The sequence below is a fragment of the Cervus canadensis genome, chromosome 12, assembly GCF_019320065.1.
Source record: "Cervus canadensis isolate Bull #8, Minnesota chromosome 12, ASM1932006v1, whole genome shotgun sequence".
Taxonomy (NCBI): Eukaryota; Metazoa; Chordata; class Mammalia; order Artiodactyla; family Cervidae; genus Cervus; species Cervus canadensis.
In genome coordinates this window covers 33,179,169-33,201,509 of record NC_057397.1, presented here as the reverse complement: position 1 = coordinate 33,201,509, position 22,341 = coordinate 33,179,169, and positions in this window count along the sequence as shown.

The window sequence follows — 22,341 nt, the reverse complement described above, 5'->3', positions numbered from 1 at the left end:
TTATGACCAACCTAGACAGCATACTAAAAAGCAGAGACATTACTTTGCCAACAAAGGTCCGTCTAGTCAAGGCTATGGTTTTTCCAGTGGTCATGTATGGATGTGAGAGTTGGACTATAAAGAAAGCTGAGTACCGAAGAATTGATCCTTTTGAACTGTGGTGTTGGAGAAGACTCTTGAGAGTCCCTTGGACTGCAAGGAGATCCAACCAGTCCATCCTAAAGGAGATCAGTTCTGAGTGTTCATTGGAAGGACCAATGCAGAAGCTGAAACTCCAATACTTTGGCCACCTGATGTGAAGAGCTGACTCATTTGAAAAGACCCTGATGCTGGGAAAGATTAAGGGCAGGAGGAGAAGGGGATGACAGAGGATGAGATGGGTTGGATGGCATCACTGACTCGATGGACATGAGTTTGGGTAAACTCCGGGAGTTGGTGATGGACAGGGAGGCCTGGCGTGCTACAGTTCATGGGGTTGCAAATAGTCAGACACAACTGAGCGACTGAACTGAACTGAAAATTTCAAATCATACCGGACACTTAGCATTTCATGAAAATGAATACTGAGAATAGTTAAAGAATTTTGTGAGGATAAAATTAACTCCCAAGCATTTTCTTTGTTTTTTTGGGGGGGTCTATTTTTTAAATTACCAGCTGCCAGAGTCCCAAAATGAACTCAAAATTACTACAATCTTTTTGGTATCCTTCTAACATACCTTAAAGACCACTAGCCTATAGATATTTGGATGCCTTTCAATATACTAAAGGCTCTGGGTTTTGCTACCAACACTCTTGCCTCCTGTTAGAGCACGCTGACCCACTGCCAGAACTACTTGGGAGGACAGCTTTCTCACTAGGCTGAGTTCTCTGAGCAAAACACCATTTTTCATTCATTATTGTATCTGAAGCAGCTTGCACAGGGCCTGGTGGACATTAGATACAGATAATCATGATGATGATGGTGGTGGTGGTGGTGGTGTTGATGATGATATAATAAACAAAAGAGCCAAAGCTTAAGCTTTGACATGAGACCCTACTTCAAAAGTCAGCTCTTCTTCCCTATTACAGGCAAGTGACCTAATCTCCAAGCCTAGCTTTCTTTTCCTATAAAATGGCTCCATGGTTACTGTGAGAATTGTCACACGATGTTGCTGCTGCTGCTAAGTCGCTTCAGTCGTGTCCAACTCTGTGCGACCCCATAGACAGCAGCCCACCAGGCCCCTCTGTCCCTAGGATTCTCCAGACAAGAATACTGGAGTGGGTTGCCATTTTCTTCTCCAATGTATGCATGCAAAATCGCTTCAGTCATGTCCGACTCTGTGCAACCCCATGGACAGCAGCCCACCAGCCTCTTCTGTCCACAGAATTCTCTAGGCAAGAGTACTGGAGTGAGCTGCCATTTCCTTCACACAATGAAATCATTCCAACTCAATATTAAGCTCAGTGAAGTCAATCAATGTGACTTTCATCCCCTTCTGCCTGCTTGTGAAATAAACACCTAAGCCACCATCCAGCCCGACTCCTGGATTCACCCCTACCCTCACCCCATCTAAAGAGTAACCTTGCCCCGGTCCCCCTCCCCCACTGCACCCAGCTCAAAGAGTGAGCAAGAAAGCAAGGGAATCTGTTGCTTGTTCTCACTCCCCTTGCTGCAGTCAAGAACCCTGGTGAGCAACAGTCACAGGATCACTTTTTTGCCTAGATCCATCCCCACAGATCAAGAACATGAGCAGCAGAGATTGCTTGCTGGGGGAGGCTCCTGGCTGAGACAGGAACCACACATGTGCTTTGACTCCCTTCAAACTTGGCCTGATTTAAAATGAAAAGCTTATGCAGTGTTTACTTGAAGGGCCAAAGTCAGATGGAAAATTTTTCAACTGTAAAATTCTAGCCGTCAGAAGAACTCAAAGCTCTAAGGAGAAATGCAAAGGCTAGTCCAGGCCCACAATAAAACTTGGATAGAACAGGATGTGGTTCCTATTTTAACTTGTATGTCTGTCCATGTTTCTGCAACCAATGATTTGAGGAAGAAAAAGTAGGTCTTTTTAAAAGAAAGAAAAATAAAAGTTTTTTGAAAGCCAGTCAAGAACCTATCAATATGTCATAAAACCAAACTGGCCTTATTTTAGGGTGGAAAGTGTTATGATCTAAATACAGGCTGGTGGATTTGTGGGTCACTGACACTAGTAAAATCTCTAGAAAAATGTACATTTACTCTAGAGTTATCCACTGGTCTTCAGAAATCTGTGCACTTGGACATATTTGAAAAGTGAAAGTGAAAATCGCTCAGTTGTGTCCGACTTTTTGCGACCCCATGGACTGTAGCCTACCAGGCTCCTCTGTCCATGGAATTCTCCAGGCCAGAGTACTAGAGTGGGTAACAGTTTTCTTCTCCAGGGTATCTTCCCAACCCAGGGATTGAACCCAGGTCTCCCAATTTGCAGGCAGATTCTTTACCATCTGAGCCACCAGGGAAGCCCTGGTGGATATATTTAGGCTTATGTACTTAGGGTTCAGTGAATAGGCTGTAACCTTTTGTATTAAAAATCCCATGTTGCCTTCTGAAAGAGTCTTTGTGGTGTGTCTTAGGGAGACCTACCTCACCGTTTCCTTTTCTATTCTTACATGTTAAAATGATTGAGGGTCTTATTAGTCCAAAATTGTTTTTGAATCACAGAGCATGGTTTTATTTAACACCTACTTGCCTCTTACCTGTTTGACTGCTACCCAATATGTGATCTTCTAACCACAAAGCCACAGTCTTTCTCTCTGAATATTTCCCAGGTCCCTATCCCTGGATTCCACATTGCCTTCCTTGGCATCTCCATGGCACTTGGCTGATATAGCTCATCCAGTACCTTGTACAGCGGTTATTTGTACACTTGGGGTATCCCCCTCAGTGCCCTCCTGCAAGAGCTGGGTACAGAGGTGGGGAGACTTTACTCACCTCTGTGTCCCCTGAAGCACCAGCCCCTTTAGTGAATCAATACTGAGGTGATAAAATTAAATAAACCAAGGTCAGAACAGCCAATGTGCAGTGAGTTCACCATCAAGTATCATTTGCAGGCAACTGGATGTGCCCTTTGTTCTGGAACCAGGGCCATCTTGTACATGGAGTGACGTCTCAGGGGTATACATGCAATGTGCTAATAATTGGGTACTCACTGCCAATCAAACCTCAAGAACTTTTCTGCATGCTTTTCCACAAACAAAATAGAAGGTCCTGAACAACAACAACAAAAAAACGTCTAGAGCACCAGTTTCTATAGCCAAACTGTGTTCAAAAATGAGATCCTATAAAACTCTGCTTCATCTAGTGCCAAGGCATCTGAACAGCCTGCACCATTATTTAAAAGAGTCTTTTCATTTTCAAACCTCAGTCACAATTCGGAGACTTACATTTCACAAGTAGAACCACAGCCTTGGAGGGATTTTCTACTGCTGAGGCAACCAATTGCAGCCCTGCTTGGGAGATTCCAAGAGGCCATAGGAGGTTTCTACATGTTGAGTTTATTTTTTTTTTTAATCAGGTGTTTACAATAATTTTTTTAGTTTTCTAACTGGAGCATAGTTGCTTTACATTGTTAATTTCTGCAGTACAGCAAAGTGAATCAGTCATACGTATAGATATATCCCCTCTTTTTTGGATTTCCTTCTCATTTGTCACCACACAGCACCAAAGAGAGTTTCCTATGCTATACATTAGGTTGTCATTAGTTATCTATTTTATGCATAGTATCAATAGTGGATATATGTCAATCCCAATTTCCCAGTTCATCCCACCCCTCCTTGGTATCCATATATTTATTCTCTATGTCTGTGTCTCTATTTCTGCTATGCAAATAAGATCATCTTTACCATTTTTCTAGATTCTACATATATACGATATTTGTTTTTACAATAATGTTTTTTCAAAAAGGCACATGTCACAGAAATTAAAAAAGCAGCTTCTAGAATACATTTTTGCCCAGGCTCACCCAGAGAATCATGGAAACAAGGGAGAAGTGTTCTTTGCCACACCCATAGCTCAGTTTAGACAGCTGAGCCCTAATCATGACTACAGAGGATTATACCAAAGCCCTGACGGCAGATTCAAGAAAATGAATAACAATATAATAATTTATCCAGTGCCTGCTCTTTGCCAGATATTTTGTCAGGTGCCTTATACACATTACCACTAATACTCACTAGATCCCTACAAGGTGGGCTTTTTCCTCACAATCCAACAGATGAGGAAACTAAAGCTCAGAGAGTTTCATGACTTGCCCTCAAAGTCATGCCACTACCAAATGCCCATGCTAGGATTTGATGTCAAATCCTGTTTTGCAGTAGACTCCAAAGCCCACACACTTTCCATTTTTATCAAATCCCCTTTATGAACTACAGATTCTAAAACAGGAAGAGTCCTCTTGAGAAAATATGACACTCATTCATTAAAACAAAGTTGGGAAACTGTAAGTATTCACATTACCTGACATCGGGTGATCATCACTATTTATCGGCAGATAAGCCCTCAAATACCAACCAGCTTTTCATGCAGGGAGTAGGAATTTGAATTCTCAGTCAGGCTCAGCTCAAATCACAGCACCATTTATTAAGGCTCTGTGAGCACCTGAAACCACCTGGAGTGACCTCCCATCTTTCTCCATCCCCAAATCCTAAACTCCATCCAACTCCCCAGTGGGAGGAGCTCAGGTCTCCCCTCCTTCCTTCCTGCCGGAAGTGGCTCTCTTTACGCTTCTGCTTTAGTGCCATGGAGTCCCCTGTTAAGTTAGTCAAGGGCTATCAACTATCAATTTAGCCAGACAACTGTTTGGACTCTTGTATGAGGACTGGTTTAGGTTGCTCTGTCTCATTCCCATACCAATGTATGACAAAACCCACTGAAATGTTGTGAAGTAATTAGCCTCCAACTAATAAAAAAAAAAAAAGAAAGAAAGAAAGAAATCCCCATAAATTCCATTTCACCATGAGGCTTCAACACAGGCCAACTTGGCATTGGCCAAGAGGCAAAACTGCCACCAAAACTGTCTAGGGTGGTGAGACTGCTGTCAGGACAGCCTACTGAAGATTGAGACTGGGGAATTTAGAGATACAATAACCAAATGCAGTGCTAGATCCTGACTCTGTAAAAGTGGCAAAACCTGAAGGGATTCTGAGGAGACAGTAGCAATGTCAATACTAATCTCATCACTTTGATGACTGTATTGTGGTTATGTGGGAAAAAAGTTGTTTATAGAAAGTGCTAGTGGTAAAGAACGTGCCTGCAATGCAGGGAGATGTAAGAGATGCGGGTTCGATCCCTGGCTCAAGAAAATCCCCTGGAGGAGGGCATGGCAACCCATGCCGGAATCCTTGCCTGGAGAATCCTATGGACAGAGGAGGCTGGTGGGCTACGGTGCATGGGGTCCTTCCTTCCTGAAGGACACAACTGAAGCAACTGGGCGCACACATGCTCGCGCACTTTGAGGTATTTAAGTCTGATGGGTTATAAGTTATCAACCGCCTTCTTTAAGAAACTTTCAAATGGATTTTATCAGTTTCCCAAATCTCAAAGATTTTAGTAAATTTCCATTAGAGGTAAATTTTTTATTAATATGATTTTATTTATTTAATTTAATAATTATTTATTTATTTAAAATTAATTAAAAATTATTTAATAATTTTACCAGTTGAAAGGCTAATAATCTAATATTCCTAGTTTCAATGATGCTTAATCATCTGTTCTCCTTGAGTTTTATACTAAATGGAATAAAAATGTGATCTGAAACTCTCCTCACTCCCCTATAAAAAGGGAGAAGATTGAGGTGTTTGCAGCCCACTTACCCTTCCCCACCCACCTTTCCCTGGTGCAAAAAGTACATTTCTGTTTTAGGAAATTCATACAATAACTGATGGGATTCAAATGTCGATGCAAAGAAGTGTTTTTAGTTGATTCATTAAGTTTTTTAGTTGTTTTATAACAGTCAAAAGTTCTGATTCTCCAAAGGTAAAGTTCTTTCCTATGAGCCTTCTCAGCTATAGGCAAAGAGACAATACAGTGTGAGAGAGATGAGGAAAAAGAGTAAGAGGTCAGGCAGGGCGGCCACACAGGAGAGGCAACAATTGTCCTGAAAGTTAAGAAGTGAATGTGGACCAATGAAGTAATTTTCAGACAGATGTCATTCCATTCTGAATTGCTTTATAATATTAGATACAAAAATTTTAGGAAAGATGTAAAATGAAATAATGCTTTCTGGTCACTAATATTGAAGCTGGCATATTGTTCTACTCATCTCCTTGCAACTAGCCTCACATATTCCACCTTGTCCTAAGTCCAAAGGAGTATTACAGTAAACTATCTTGATATTAGTAACTAATCTACATTGAGACTTATATTCCACAAATTCCCCAGATTAATGAAATTATGAGGGTGGAAACTTTACTATTTGCTCTTTATCACCTCCCAGCATCCCACACAGGGATGCTGGAACTGTTGTGCTCACTCAGTCTTGTCCAACTCTTTGCAACCCCATGGATGTAGCAAGTCAGGCTCCTCTGCCCATGGGATTCTCCAGGCAAGAGTACTGGAATGAGTTGCCATTTCCTCCTCCATGGAATCTTCCTGACCCAGGGATGGACCCCGTGTCTGACCCCATGTCTCCTGTGTCTTCTGCATTGGCAGGTGGGTTCTTTACCACTAGCACCACCTGGGAAGCCCCTAGGACAGATGAGGTTTTTAATACTGTGTGTTGAGTTGACCTGGCTAATTGCTGAGTAACTTCAGGAATTCTAAGGCAGCAGGAGACCACTCTCCAGAATATTTAATAGATATCCCCAGATTTTGATAGACACAAACCATTGCTTCTGAACATCTCAAATTATGATGCCAAAAGGTATTATAAACATTCTAATTTTTATATATTCTCAAATTGGAGTACGGCTGGGTTTTCAGAATCTATATGGAATTAGCTCAGAGAAGTTTCACTTGGCAGCTCTAAAACCACTTCTGACCTCTTGCTCTTACAATGATTGGTACCAATAATAAGCATATTGGGAGCTTCTTCCCTGAGGATAAGAGATCCTTCTCAATTATGTCACCGGGTCAACAGCACATACTTTTTATGGAGTAGTTTAATGGGTATTAATAACTACTTATTTGCATAGTATGAGCAAAGACAAAAAAAAAAGAGTATCCAGGTTACATGTGCAGACTCATCAAATCACAAATTAATTTATTTCACAGGATCCCCAACAACAGATGTCCCTAAATACAGACATGAAGCGAAATCCAAAAAACCACCATGTAAGGCTGTTCATAAGCCATCCAGCCATGGATCATCTGCTTGTAAAGCACGCTGGTCAGAGAAACCAGATCATCGTTCCAGACAGTAATTATCATGCTTCCCTGAGCACATTCAGGAGGTTGTCCTGAACACTGGCGGGAAGCCAAGTCTGAGGCCTAAAATTAGCTCTCATATTGGAAAGATCCCAGGGAACTTAGCACATGTCTGGATATGGGACTAAAGCAGGCAAAGACATCTACCTGCATTTGAGAATGAACCATGTAGCTGTGGGAAGAAGCCTAAACATTATACAGCTACGTTAAAAGACAAGGGCTTCCCCGGTAGCTCAGTTGGTGAAGAATCTGCCTGCAATGCAGGAGACTCAGTTCAATTCCTGGGTCAGGAAGATCCTCTGGAGATGGGATAGGCTACCCTCTCCAGTATTCTTGGGCTTCCCTGGTGGCTCAGCTGGTAAAGAATCCACCGGAAATGTGGGAGACCTAGGTTCAATCCCCGGGTTCGGAAGATCCCTTGGAGAAGGGAAAGGCTACCCACTCCAGTATTCTGGCCTGGAGAATTCCATGGACTGTATAGTCCATGGGGTTGCAAAGAGTCAGACACCACTGAGCAACTTTCACTTTCTTTTCACTTAGAAGACAAACTCATCAGTCCTGGGAAGCTCTTCTCCAGAATGACTTAAAGTACCCTGAAATAGATGATCATATTGACCAAAAAGATTCATTATTTTCTTTGTTTCTTTTTGGTTTTGAATGCTGTGAAGGAATGCTGCTCTAAGTCTAATCCTCCAGTTGGACTGCTTATTTCCACTAAAGTTTGTGTTGATACATTATTCTTTGTAGGACTTGTGATAGAATTATAGTTGGTAGTGAACTTGATAATTAGAATGTAAATCCAATTAGGCAAGGACCAGGTCCATCTTGTTCAGCATCATATCTTGTTCACTAAATAAGTAAGTGTTAGTTGCTCAGTTGTGTCTAGCTCTTTGAACCCCATGGACTGTAGCCCCCATCAGGTTCCTCCGTCCATAGAATTCTCCAGGCAAGAATACTGGAGTGGGTAGCCATTCCCTTCTCCAGGGGATTTTCCCAACTCAGGGGTTGAACCTGGGTCTCTTATATTTTCTGCTTTGCAGGAGGATTCTTTACTGTCTGAGACACGAGGGAAGCCCTATCTTTTTCACTATCATATTCCTAATGCCTGTCCAGAGTCAGACTCTCAATAGAAGTTTGTTGAAGGCATGTATGCATGTATGAATGTTCAATAAACATGTATTGACTATATGCATGCACTCAGAGCCATGCTAGGAGCAGATCAAGCCAGCTAAAGGAATCAGAAGTCAGCAGACCAGACCGGCTGAATCAATTAATAACATTGACAAACTCGATTAAAGAGATGTAAAACTCCAAGACAAACAAGAGCTAAATCTGGATGCCCCCTCTCCCCCGCTTCCCTTTCCTAAGCCACGATTTCATATCATAATTACAGTGCTGTCTCTGAGAGTTCCTCTCAGGTCATGGGGCCAGGTGGTACGAAGGGCAGAGAGCAGTTGGTCAGACATGTGAGGTTGCCATGCCAATGAGTTTCAGCAGAGTTGAAACTCAAGGCTACTAAGTGATTACCCAGTCAATCAAATACTTTCTAAATTGCCACTAGGTGTTGGCTTTTTAGCTGCACCTCCCCAAAACTCATCACAGCCTAAAGGAAGATGGGGACAGTAACTGGGGAAACCTAATACACAGGGCCTACTTATCACTCATGAGTATAAAAGACATCTTCACAGAGACTTAGCCTGGCTGGATAAAGGCTTGCTAGTCAGTCAATCCTAAGGAAATCAACCCTAAATATTCACTGGAAGGACTGATGCTGAAGCTCCAATACTTTGGCCACCTGATGTGAAGAGCTGACTCATTGGAGAAGACCCTGATGCTGGGAAAGATTGAAGGCAGAAGGAGAAGAGGATGGCAGAGGATGGGATGGTTGGATAGCATCACTGATTCAACGGACATGAACTTGGCAAACTCCAGGAGATAATGAGGGACAGGGAAGCCTGGTGTGCTGCAGTCCATGGGGTCGCAAAGAGGCAGATAAAACTTAGTGACTAACAACAAATCTCCTATAACTGTCTGGTTTGGGGGCTGCCTGCATCACCTGTTGTGTAACTTATAACAAATGTTCAGGATCCATCCAGGTCTATAGAATGAGACTCTATTGAAAAGACCCATGCATCTTTATTTTTCACAATATTCTGATTTTTACACATGCTCTAGTTAGAGTATCATGATCTCTATTGATTTTGTATGGGACTAGCCTAGAGTAGTTTCTCTAGCAATGAAACATGGTGATAACAAGCTTACCCCTTGTTTGTGTTACTTTGGGCTAAGGAATAAGATTCTATGAGAGCCTGGAAGGACATAAAATCTGGGGGATGGGAGTGAAGGCAGGGAGGAGGGTATTTTCACCCAGCAGTTAAAACAGGGAAAAGGACAGGCCAATAGAAGGAAGACAGTCAATCATGCTATAAAAATACAGAGGGCACTTCATGAATGAGGCTTCTGGAAATTTCCCAACACTTTTAGGTTTAAATCCTGCAATAATGCTTTGCCAGTACAGGAAGTCCCTTACATAGAAATGAGTTCCATTCCAAGAACACATTTGTAAGTCCAGCAAAGTGTGTCTAGGTACCCAACTAACCGTCTCATCCAGCCAGAAGATGAGATGGCTGGATGGCATCACCAATGCAATGGACATAAACTTGGGCAAACTTCAGGAGATGGTGAGGGACAGAGAGGCCTGGTGTGCTGCAGTCCATGGGGTCACAGAGAGTCCAAAACAACTGGGCATCTGAACAATAACGATGGAGCTAACGTGACAAGCTATATAGTATCGTACTGTAATAGGTTTATAATACTTTTTACACAAATAAGACATTAAAAACAAACAAACACAAAAAGTAAAGAAAGTGTTTTTAATTTTATAGTTTGGTACCTTGAAAAGTACAGTAGTACCTGCTACATCACCACTGCTTTTACGCTTGCTTCTGGACATCCTGGGCTTGAAACAAGGATACTGTACTACTGTACTCTCTAAGTACTGTGGTACACAGAAGTACAGCCACTTGTAGGCGATGCTCGCATGTGATGATGTGTGCCAGACACATGCAGTAACTTATAGGACTGGACATGCAAAATTATCTTTGAAAGTGTGCAACTTGAAGGTTCATATGTAGGGCACTTACTTTATAATATATACTCTTACCTTTCATAGTGGTCCCCAAATTAAAACACTTAAAATATCCAGCTCTGATCAGGGCTCATAGAATTGGACCCTCCTATAAACCTTTGTGGGGTGTGGTGAATCAAAATTGGAGCAGCGTTTTTGAAGAGAAATTTGCTAATACCTGTCCGCCCCCCACAAAAAAAAAGTACTTTCCTTTGGATTCAGTCTTTTCACCACTAAGAATCAACCCTGAAGACAACTATACCTGCCAATCTATGGCAGTATTATATGTTCTGCTAAACTAATTTCTACTAAGAAATGGTTTGCTGATTTCATCTATCGTGCTTGCTTTTAGTTCTTTACAAATCTAGTGTACTACACTAAATAATAAAATAATCTTGCTAATAAAATAACATCACTAACATGGAGAAGGCATTTAACACTTACTGAGTCCCTAATGTGTGTCAAGCACTGTGCTAGAGGCTTTGGCATAACCTCTTCAACAAGCCAGCAATTTGATATGATTTTCTCCATCTTTTTCAGACAAAAAAAACTGAAACTCAAAAAGGGAACAGTCCAGGTCATAGCTGACAAGTGTAGAATCAAATCCCAAGACTCTTAAAACCAATTCTCTTTTAAATTCTATCACCAAAGGAAGGAGTATCCAAGAATATGAATGCTTCTAGAAACATCAACACTGTCGAGTTTCTGAGTAGTTACCCTGCTTCGGTGTACCACTTTTAAAAATCAAAGAAGAAGAGAAGCCATTATGTTGACCATTAGGTTATGGTAGGAGGAGCCATTTCAAAGAAAAATCACCCCCAATATTTTAAGCCAATTTCAATGACTTATAGGAGTGGAAAAACACTCATGGTGATTTTTCTAGCCCTTTTCAGTTGCTTTCCTCTTGGCTCACAAAACTTCCATCACTGTCTTGCAGCTGTGGAAGAATTATTTTCATCCCACAAAAGACCTGAAGATTTCTTTCTAATAGCCCTGTTCAGTTCTTGAGTAAATAGAAATAATTCGACTCCCTCTTCAGAACTTAGCCCCTCCTATGTACTCTGAAGAATTCAGAGGGATGTGTGGAAATTATGGTCCAGCTCAGATTCACAGACTGAGGTTACAAGGCTCCTCGCCAAGTTTTCACCTACATGGAATCACTCACCAGCCTCAACCATGCTGCCTCAACCTGAAGGAAAATACTAGCATGATTTAACTGCAGCTAAGAATTCCAGTAGGTACTTGCTAAATGTGGCATAATCTTTCCCATGCGTAGAGAAAAGGAAATCGTTCTGCAAATCTATGCCTCACTTCAAACCATCATGTTTGACAGAGTTCCACTCTCCATCAAAGCTGAGGCAATTTAATGAACTTTAAATATATTTGGTATAAAAGAGATAATTATGGGAACTAAAACAAAGTCATGGAAACAAGAGTTTTAAAAATGCTTACATGGCTCAAATGCACAAAAACATGGAAAACAGTCAAGGGTTTTCTTTGGAAAATCATGTTCACACTTTGCTCATCATTTCTGTTTTACTTCATCACTGAAGATAATTTCAGTAACATGGGGAAAGGGATGCAGAGCTAGTGATGTAGGGAGAAGGAAGAAATGCAGTATGCAAATGAGTAAGGGAGCAAACTTGCTCAACAAGAGGGTGACAGGAAAGTGGAGAGGTCTGGAGGAGAGCATGTTTCTGGCCAGACCATGGGACTGCAGGCAGGGTGGTTATACCCCTGTTTGGAGTTTCTCTGTGATCTCTTGCCAAAGGTAAATAACTTAGCAAAAGGTAAGAATAGAGGAATGATTTACCTTACAGCTAGTGTGGCAAGAAAACCACTTTAAGGTACTTTTTTTTTCCCAAGCAATTTGATCATAAAGACAACAGTCCAGGGTTAACAATGTTAAATAGTTTCCATTTACATGGAAAACTAGTTCTGAGAATTTCTAAGGAGCTCAGCCTGCCAGGCTCCTCGTCCATAGGATTCTCCAGGTAAGAATACTGGAGTGGGCTGCCATGACCTCTTCCAAAGGGTCTTCCTGATCCATGGGTCAAACCCGTGTCTCTTGCGTCTCCAGCACTGGCAGGTGAGATCTTTATCACTAGCACCACCTGAGAAGTCCTTGAAATGGAAGTTGTTTCCTGGGAGCACTGGGAAAGTGGTGGCCTTTTTAGGGTTCTCTGTCTCTTAAGTTGGGTCCAACTCTTTTGAGACCCCATGGATTGCAGCCTACCAGGCTCCTCTGTCAACGGGCCTAAGGAGCTAAGAGTACATATTTGAAATGAAGAAAATCAAGGTCAAAAAACCAGGTCGATGTCAAAATGTATGAACTCAAAAATTCACAGGCAAATATTCCACTTAAAAAGACAAATTTAGCAGTTACTGCCTCTATCATTACAGCTAAGCACGTTTGTGACTTCAGAATGAGTGCTGCAGTGGTTAAGAGGCTGATACTGTGCTTCTACCCAAAGGTCAAGGTTGGAGTACAGATGAGATAGGGGTAGATGGGTTTGAGGGAACAGGTGGCTATGATCAATTTGACTGCTTCCTTGGGAGGATGCTGTAAAAACTGTGTTGTAAGCTGAAGAGTAAACCATATGAGTAGTTTTAAGGAGGTGTTTAATGCTCAAGTTTGTTAGATGGGATGTTTCACCAGTAGAAATAGGTTTAAGTATAAATGGCCCTAGTAAGAATAATGCTCCAGAATTAGCTGGGGAAATACAAAACCGGAGTTTTCTGCGAGAGATCCCAACCCCATAGAACCATGTCCTACAATGGGGAGAGACAGAAGACAAATAGCAAAATCCTTATTGAGATTCAGGAGTTGATTCTGTTCTATAACTGTGTTCAGTCTCGTCCAACTCTTTGTGACCCCATGGACTATAGCCTGCCAAGCTCCTCTGTTCATGGAATTCTCCAGGCAAGAATACTGGAGAGGGTTGCCATTCCCTTTTCCAGGGATCTTTCCAACCCAGGGATCAAACCTGGGTCTCCTACTTTGCAGGCAGATTCTTTACCATCTGAGCCACCAGGGAAGCCTATATATTACTGTTACTGTTATAATTGCATAACTTGAAGGCAGCAGGAGAGTTTTGAGAGGCCTAACAGTGCATTTACTGGGAAGGAGGCAAACCATTCCTGCTTTAGAGACATAAAAATGTATAACTCTCTGGTGCCAGGGTTCCCTGTCCCAGAATTAACAAAAGTAATATGTGGAGCTGGGGTGAGGTGGGGGCCTTGGAGACAAGCTCCTGAGGCTGAGATGGACCATCCCCTACCTCAGAAGAGCAGCCAAGGTGAGCTGAGAGAGAGGACACCCCCAGACCTCAGCAGGGAAAAGCTAGTCTTGAGAGACTGGTGATTCTGCTGTAGGAATTCAGATCAAAATGTGGGGGCAGCTGGTACTGTCTCCTCCACCCCTCTTCATGTCCAGGCAGGCTGCTGTGAAAGTTAGGGACACAACTGATGGTTATACAATGTATCTTTTGAACCATTTCCTGATTTCTGTACCAGAAAACTTCATTTTTACATGACTTTTTTGGGTACTTACTTTCAGTTTCCATTAGGTTCCATCCTGGTAACCACACATGAGACCAACATTTTGGGGCTTGGAGTTGCTTATGTGGGCAAAACCTGACATTTTACAAGCAAAAGTGTCTAGAACACATTCTGGTCATGTTAAGTGTGGAAAACTCCAACCCACACCACCAGCAATCACATGGCTGTGGACGTGTTGGCATGGAGGAGCCATAGCATGTGGCCTCAGATCCCAGACCAAGAGCAGGTGCCACCTTCTTCAAGAGCCTGTGGTGGGCTCTGTAGACAGAACTGGGTGTCTTACTAATGATCTCAGGCAACACAGGTATTTCCCAAATGACATAGCTCCACACTGGGCTCCAGTCTCAGAGGACTGCCCTGCCCCCACCACACACTGGCCACTAATAATTCCCCAAATGATAGCAAGCTGTTAACAGAAAAAGAATTCTCTAACTCTCCCCCAACCTTCCCAGGTGGTGCTAGTGGTAAAGAATCTGCCTGCCAATGCGAAAGACTTAAGAGACATGGGTTTGACCCCCTAAGCTGGGAAGATGCCCAGAGGAGGAAATGGCAACCCACTCCAATATTCTTGCCTGGAGAATCCCATGGACAAAGGAGCCTGGGCTCTCAAGGAGTTGGACACGACTGCGGGAACTTGGCAAACATATACACAACTCTCCTCCATTTTTTTCCCTCAAAAGAGAAATATCCCTGTTCAAGAGACCCCGGTAGCTCAGATGGCCTCATGCCATCCTTCTTCCGTATCTCTGTGCAAAGTTACCTTTTTATCAATTAAATTCTGGAGTCCTTGTAACATCTGTAGACAATCTATGAAACACTTGTGATTCCTGAAACTCAAAGATCAATTTTAAAAAGCTACTCCCTACAATTTTCCTTGCTCCCTGGGACCACGGTATTTGTTTCCACAAAAATCCTTGATTTGTTTCCAGAGCTTATCTCATGATTCCTGTTGTCTCTGGAAAGAGGTATCTCATCATTCTGATGAAGTCTCCATAGCTGTTAGATCAGAGAATTGGGTCCAATCCCCAAGCCAGGAAACAACCCTCAGCAACATTCAGCCTGTTGGCATCTTTTTGAAATGTATATCTTAAAGGTAAAGATAAATAAATATTTCTGGACTTAAAGAAGACTTTAGATATGTCAAGGAAAATTTTTTTTCCCACATGTGAACATTTTTCTAGAAGTAGAAGAACCCAAGCTCACCACAAGTGTATCTTTAGAAAGACGCATTCACTGTAATTATACGTGGCTTGTAGAACACATTAGGCAACTGCGTATGTGAGTAAACAGATGGCTTCTCAGCTGGCTGACTCATAGAATTGCATGGGGCAGATCACCAAGTTCCAAATAGGTAATAAGCACTTCGTAGAGAACAAACTAAAGGAATAAAATTCTGTTTTCATATTAGTTGGGGGAATCTTAGATCTGTGTGAAAAATGAGGGCTCTTGGTAACCAATGGTAACCCTTCTGTTCCAGTTAAAGTCCCTTTATACTAACATACCTCATATCCTTTCTGAAATGAGGTACTTTTCATTTACTCCATCATCATTAGAAATTGCATGCTTCCCTGGTTGCTCAGTGGTAAAGAATCCTCCTGCCAATGCAGGAAACGTAAAAGACACGAGTTTGATCCCTGGGTTGGGAAGATGCCCTGGAGAAGGAAATGGCAACCCACTCCAGTATTCTTACCTGGGAAATCCCATGGACAGAGGAGCCTGGAAGATTAGTCCACAGGGTTGCAAAGAGACATGAGTTAGTGACTAAACAACAATGCATATATACATACACGCATGCATATATGACCTGGGGGTCATTTTGTCCCCCAGGCTGAAAAACTCTGTTTACACCCAAAGTCCCAATCTTAACATTACCACTGCCCTTCCATCTTTCAAAACTGAGCCAACTCTGATTACCACGAAGATTCCTCCCAATATTCAACCAAAAGTATATTGGTGTGCTGATAAATATTTACCCTTCAATGCCAGAATCATCCATAGCTTAATTCCAGAAATATTCCCATCTTCTGTAAAATATCAAATCATGTAAATCTATTTTTTGTATGTATCTATTGAAAAGTTGGTATATAATGAAAATATAGGGGAAAAAGAGTATGTGCATTCATTTCCTAGAGTTGCCATATCAAATTACCATGAGCCAGGAGGCTTAAAGAAAAGCTATGACAAAACTAGACAGCATATTAAAAAGCAGAGATCACTTTGCCAACCAAGGTGCATTTAGTCAAAGCTGTGGTTTTTCCAGTAGTCATGTATAGAAGTGAGAGTTGGACCATAAAGAAGGCTGAGTACAGAAGAATTAATGCTTTCGAACTGTAGTGCTGGAGAAGACTCTTGACAGTCCCTTGGACAGCAAAGAGATCACAACCAAAGAGATCACAACAGTCAAAGGAAATCAACCTTGAATATTCACTGGAAGGACTGATGAAGACCCAAGCTCTACTAATTTATAGATTCCACATGTAAGGGATGTCATACAATATTTCTCCTTCTCTGTCAGACTTACTTCACTCAGCATGACAATCTCTAGGGCCATCCACGTTGCAGCAAATGGCATTATTTCATTCTTTTTAAAGGCTGAGTAATATTCTATTGTATGTAAAATCAACATAAATAAATAATTTCATAGTTCTGGAAGGCCAGAGTCTGAAATTCAAGTGTTAGGAGGGCCCTGCTCCCTGGGAAGACATCAGGGGCGTTCCCTTCCTTGCCTCTCCCGGCTTCCGCTGGCTTCAGGCACTCTGTGGCTTATGGCGCCATCAGTCCAATCTCTGCCTACGTCTCCATGTGGACTTCTGCTCTCCTGTGTCTTCCCCCCTTCTGCTTCTTATAAGACACTTGTCATTGGATTTAGGGCCACCTGAAGAATTCAAGCAGCTCTCTTCTCGAAATCCTTAATTACATCTGCAAATTGTTATCATTGTTCAGTTGCTCAGTCATGTCTGACTCTTTGTGACCCCACAGACTGCAGCATGCCAGGCTTCCCTGTCATCCACTATCTCCCAGAGTTTGCTCAAACTCATGTCCGCGCCATTCAACCATCTCATCCTGTGTCACCCCCTTCTCCTCCGGCCTTCAATCTTCCCCAGCATCAGGGTCTTTTCTAATGAGTTGGCTCTTTGCATCAGGTGGCTGAAATATTGGAGTTTCAGCTTTAGCACCAGTCCTTCCAATGACTATTCAGGGTTGATTTCCTTTAGGATTAACTGATTTGATCTCCTTGCTGTCCACGGGAAAATCAAGAGTGTTCTCCAGCACCACAGTTTGAAAGCATTGATTCTTCGGTGCTCAGCCCTCTTTATGGTCCAACTCTCACACCCATATATGACTACTGGAAAAAATAGCTTTGACTATATGGACCTCTGTTGCAAAGTGATGTCTCTGCTTTTTAATGTGCTGTCTAGGTTTGTCATAACTTTTCTTTCAAGGATCAAATGTCTTTTAATTTCATGCAAGTACCATGGTCCTAAGTAAGGTCATTTTCACAGGTTCCAAGTGATGTATCTTTAGAGGCCACAATTTAACCCAATGTGTGTATGTGCATGTGTGTGTTTAAAATCACTGTGACAAGGTCAGGCTCAAAATAAGCAAAACACTTTCTCAGGGTATGAAGTAAGGTTTAACATACTTTTACTTGAATTAATAGTCTCACTATACAGCTTCTGTCTATTGAATAAAAATCTATCATTTCTACCCACAAAGTGCTTAATATGAAGACCAGGCACCAGAGAACCTGGTAGGTGGAGAAAACTGCAGAGAGAAGCCAGCAGGCTTACTTCCAGGTAAAGAGCATACGTGATTCAAAACAGGTGAGGCTCAGCATCATGGTACACACCTTCATAATCCTTCTAGATAACTCTCAAGTGCTTCACTGTTGCATCAGGTGAAGGAAAAAAAGATCATGAAGCTCAAATGAACCTCAAGGATGAAGTAAGACCTTGAAAAATAGTGTTAAAATGTCTTTCTTTTAGAAATTAGGAAACTAAGATCCCAAAGACTTTCATCTTTTGTAACTTGCCCAAGATTACTCAGACAGGAGACAACTAAGGCAAGATTAGAAATGTAATACTATCATTCTAGGCCAAGCTTCCTCCTATATATGCTTCAGGGTGTGTGTGCTCAGTCACTCAATCATGTCTGACACTTTGTGAACCATGGACTGTAGCCTGCCAGGCTCCTCTGTCTGTGGGATTTTACTGGCAAGAATACTGGAGTGAGTTGCCATTTCCTCCTTGGGGAGATATTCCCAACCCAGGGATTGACCTCGCATCTCCTGCATTGGCAGGAGGGTTCTTTACCACTGAGACAACAGGGAAGCCCCCTTACAACCATATTTAACCTTAATTACCTCCTAAAAACCTTATCTTGAAATACAGTCATGTTGGGGGCTAAGGGATTCAACATATGAACTTGGCAGGACACAGTTCAGTCTGTAGCACAGTCCCTATCAACTTGGGTCAATAGAGTAGTATGTTTTTCCAAAAAACTTTGTACCATTTAATCCCCATAATTCTGTGGTTTGTTCCACCTGAGGAGTTAGGAAACTGAGGCTCAGAGAAGTCAACTTTCTGGCCTAGGTCACACAGCAACTAAGATGTAATCTGGAACTCAACACATGCTTTTTGTTGGAATTCTGGAGCTCTTCCCCAGTGTCCAAGATGATCTTTTGTATCAGTCACATTTAAAGAGCTGTCCTTATAAAGCATTCACAGACACTGTGAAAACACATAGTTTCTAACAAGGTCCTTAGAGAGAGCTTTGAAAGTCTAATGCTGTAATTCTTATACTTGACCACCCAATCAATACATTAGTGAGTTAAATCCCATAGAATGGAAACAGTTCAATGTATCATCTGTTCTCCTGTACACCGGGAGTATGACTTGAGAGATGATTCAGCTGTTCTCATTGTAAGCCATCAAGTCCCACACACACACACAAAAAAAATCATAAAGGAATAAATGATTATTCATGGTGCCAAAAACACATGTATTTTGAACAATAAAACATTATGCTAAGGAATGTGAGAAAAAAAGATGCAGATTTATTCAATAAGCTTCTCAATAAAATCTCTTAAGATGGAACACAAAGAATGTGTTCATTCCATAATGTGGTATCAAGGTTTTTTCCAAATGTAAAAAACACAACTATTTTCTGTTGACAGTGATATAAATTTTGAGAAGATTCTGGGTACAAACTAAAAAATTTAACATGCAAAATATTTTCACTGTTACATAAAGTTAAAAAAACTTTACATTTATGTTTACTGGGAAAAGTTATTCATTTTCATAGGCATGATGACACTAGTTTTATAGAATTCTTTCAGAGATGAATGTGGAAATAAATATTTAGGAACGGAATGTTAAAAGTCTATGATTAACTTTTAAATTCTTCCTCAAACGAATCAAATATGTATTAAATTTCAGTGATAGGTATGTGGCAATTCACCACACTCTTCTCTGTACTCTTATCTAGAAAGATTTTGTCTAAAAATTCATTTTTAAAAATAATGTGTTACAAAGTTACCAAATCTTTGAAGCAAAATATTAATATTTAATGGAATATGACTGTTCAATAGTGTATGAATGGCTCATATAAAAACACAAGAGAAAAAAAACACTCATCTATGTGGGCTCAATCTCTGGGTCGGGAACATCCCCTGGAGAAGGGCATGGCAACCCACTCCAGTATTCTCACCTGGAGAATCCCATGGACAGAGGAGCCTGGTTAGGCTACAATCCACTGAATAAGAGGGGCCAGTTTGATTTTTCTTTTTTGACTACAAAAAGCTATGAATAATAAATGTATGCAATCTGATGATTTGAAAAGTAAGTATATACCACATTGTATACATGCCATAAACCAATCCACCACCTCCAAAACTTTCCTCCCACTATTATTTATTTATAATTGGGTGATAAGAACCCAACCCAAGATTTGACCTCTAAGCAAACTTCTAAGTAAACAATATAATGTTAACACTAGGTGCTTTCCTGTACAGCAGAATTTGGTGTTGGGGGCAAGCATGAATCGTCCAAGGATCCACGGTAAATGCAGAAACTTTCAGAAGAATTTACTCCTCATGCAACTAACATCAAAAGCAGAGTTTTGTGGAAAGCACACCAGAGCACGCATACATTTTCTTCAAGCTTCTATTTGAAAGAATTTGTGAAAGGTTAGAAATCTTTTCCCCAGAGGGTATTCAAAAAGCCAGAAGTCGTTTTTTGTCACTTGCTCTGAATTTCTTTTCCCCCAAGATGAAATACAGGAAGCCAATTCAGAGTAGCTAGTAAATTTAGCCACTTTAGAGGCCCCATGCTTCTCCTCTCATCCCCCATTCATGCACAATTCCTAATTCCTACCCAGGAGTATAGCAGTCAGATAGAGGACAAAGACGACCCTGGATTTAAGTGGAGTCATTAGCCTACCTGAGGGTCTTTTATTCAAAGAAAGCTTCCCATTTTTACCTCTCATGTGAATGGTGTGTGTGTGTGTGCATGTGCAGGAAATAAATATGCCAGAAAAACAAATCTGGTCTCACACTCAGATGTTCCTCAGCCTCACCCCTGTCTCTGGAGAGGACCACTTTGCCTCCAGAAGCTATCAGTCACCATCATCTCCCAGTTTGCAGGCATCACAAGACAATCATGACTTTATTTGACAAATAACTCCACAGTTGACCTCCCAAGATTGGAGAATTTGGAAATAACTTGGGTTAGAAAAGATGCTAAACCCAATTACAGGAAAGAAGAAGTTACAGGACAGATGACTGAAGCTCGTCTTATAAAAGGAAGACAAATGAGGTGTGCATACATGCAAAAGCCCAGCTGTGAGCTCTCAGCATCATTATCCCTGTGGTTGAGAGGAGGAAATGCTTTTTCTCCAGCACCGAGGGGCTTCTTTGGGGACAAAAGAAGCATTGTGGTCAGTAGACTATCTCACAACTCTAGGAAAAGTCCAAACTGTGTGTGTAATATTTTTCTATTAACAAAGAAATAATTCTTTCTTAAAACAATCACCCCTGATCCCATCCCTGGAAATGGCACACCATTAGCACATAGACCCCTAGAAGCTCAGAGAGATTCGCCTGTCAAATCCAACTAAAAACATGACCCAAACCACAACCTCACTGTAGAAACTCTGGGTTTTGAGGTTGTTATTTTTTTTAGACAAATTCCCCTGAAGGCTGGTAGCACCCTAGCTGCAAATAGAGTACCACTGACTGTGGGATTGTGTGGTTTTTACAATGTACCTCATGTATGCATGCTAAGTCACTTCAGTTGTGTCTGACTCTTTGCAATCCACTGGACTGTAGCCCACCAGGCTCCTTTGTCCATGGGATTCTCTAGGGAACTATACTAAAGTGGGTTGCCATGCCCTCCTCCAAGGGATCTTCCTGATCTAGGCATCAAACACAAGTCTCTTACATCTACCTGCATTGGCCTATGGGTTCTTTACCACTAGTACCACCTGGGAAGCCCTATAGTGTACTTCATTGCACAGAAATTTTCTTGAGCTTGATGGGTGACCTGGCATTAATCTAACACATTCTATGACCAACTTATTAAGAGGAGTCTTTGAGTTAAAGAGCAAATGATCAAACAGCTTTTAAGTACTAGCTTTGTTTCGTTTCTTAATTTTTATTGGAATATAGTTGCTTTACACTGTTAGCTTCTTCTGTGCAGCAAAATGAATCAGCTATATATATACCCCACTTTTTTTAGATTTCCTTTGCATTTATGTCAGAGCACTGTGTAGGGTTCCCTGTGCTATACAGTAGGTTCTCATTAGTTATCTGTTTTTTACATAATAGTGTATATACGTCAGTCCCAATCATTCCATTTCTCCCACCCTCTCTTCCCCTCTTTGGATGACAAAGGTCAGAAACCCCAAATCAGACTGGTTTATGCAGGAAGGGATCTTAATGCAGAGGCTCTCCATCTCTCAGACCTGCAGCTCTTCATGATACTTTATTTTTAGGTGTCCCATAATGAAAAGAGGGCCACCAGCAGCAACAGGCTATAGCCTTCCAGATTTAAATTCCTGAGGAAATAAACTCTCTTTCCCACTAACTGAATTTGCAAAAGAACACAAGGACCCTTGTGTTTGATCCCTGGGTTGCGAAGATCATCTGAAGTAGGAAATGGCAACCTGCTCCAGTAATCTTGCCTGGGAAATCTGATGGACAGAGGAGCCTAGTGGGCTACAGTTGATGGGGTCACAGATAGTCAGACACAACTGAGTGACTGAGCACTCACAGCCC